General features: G+C 46.6%; 1 non-coding gene across 1 annotated transcript; it reads right to left on the minus strand.

The window, feature by feature from the left end:
- Positions 1–789: 789 nt before the first annotated feature.
- On the minus strand, positions 790–895 carry LOC126199989 (U6 spliceosomal RNA). Its single transcript, XR_007540179.1, has one exon. It is a non-coding gene; the product is annotated as a U6 spliceosomal RNA (small nuclear RNA).
- Between the last annotated feature and the right edge of the window lie 327 nt (positions 896–1222).

Consider the following 1222-nt stretch of genomic DNA (forward strand, 5'->3'; position numbering starts at 1 on the left):
TTACGAATCCACTGTGTAGACACGTCCCTTCAGTCTGTCACCCCCAGCCCAGTCTTTGGCTGACACCTATGGAGGTATCGCAGCATTGTTCTGCTGGAGACCTGTCTCGACGAGGGGCTGCTCTGACGGCCCTGTGTGGCTGTGGGCCCGTCTGGAAAGATTTACTGAGGGGTGGGCTCACTGACAATTGCTTCCAACTGCAAACATGCCGTTTCCATGAGCTAAGAACCATAAAAATACCTCATGCTTTTAGCACCCTACCAGGCTCCATCAACATTCACTCAGTCACTAACTTTCTACAGTCTGGCTCAAGGCGTGTCAGGTTGTAATAAAATGTTTACTAATTGTCCGTTTACGAAAAATGTCCTCTCTCGTAAGTTCAGGTCAAAAGGGTGGCAGATAGCAATCCTAAAACAGCAAAGCTGATCGCAGTTTAACTGTATTCAAAATTAGAATGAACAAAGTCCGCGAAACTGAATGCTTTTGTCATAATCCAGGTACATGTTTCAACGGCTCCCGCTTTAACATATACTGCATTACCAAGGAGATCATACACCATATTGCAAAGATCATCATCTTGCAAACTTATCTTTTCAAAAAATCAATCGCCGAATTCAAACACTTTCAGTCTGTCATATCCCAACGAGAAAGGAAACTTTATCATCAACTTCCTAATCTGAGCTTCCATAGCTAAATGTCTATGTCATATTCACGTGCTACAGCGACACACAGTCGGTGAGATGCCCCACTTGTGGAGAGCTGCCCCCATGACGGCGGCTGGGCCAGCATTGAAATGTGGGATACATAACGATTTTGTGTCTCATCCTTGAGCAAGGGCCACGCTAATTGTCTGTGTACCATTTCAATTTCAGTACACGTACACCGAAGCGAGTACGAAGCTCCACATTCACACTGCCTGTCAAAACAAGGTGAAGGAAAAAAAAGGGAAAAATAGAAAGGGGAGGAGGTTGGAAAAGAAACTTCATTATCTGACGGAATTACATCTTCCTGGAGATATGTGGGGCAAACGACCTTGCCGCACTCGTAACACCAGTTTCCGTCAAGTCACTGAAGTTAAGTGCTGTCAGGCTTGGCTAGCACTTGGATGGGTCACCATCCTGATCTGCCAAGTGCTGTTGGCAAGTGGGGTGCACTCAGCCCTGGCGAACTGACAACGACCAGGGGAGTGGTGTGCTGACCACATGTCCCTCCATATCGCCAT

This window comes from Schistocerca nitens, chromosome 8, assembly GCF_023898315.1.
Source record: "Schistocerca nitens isolate TAMUIC-IGC-003100 chromosome 8, iqSchNite1.1, whole genome shotgun sequence".
In the NCBI taxonomy this organism is placed as follows: domain Eukaryota; kingdom Metazoa; phylum Arthropoda; class Insecta; order Orthoptera; family Acrididae; genus Schistocerca; species Schistocerca nitens.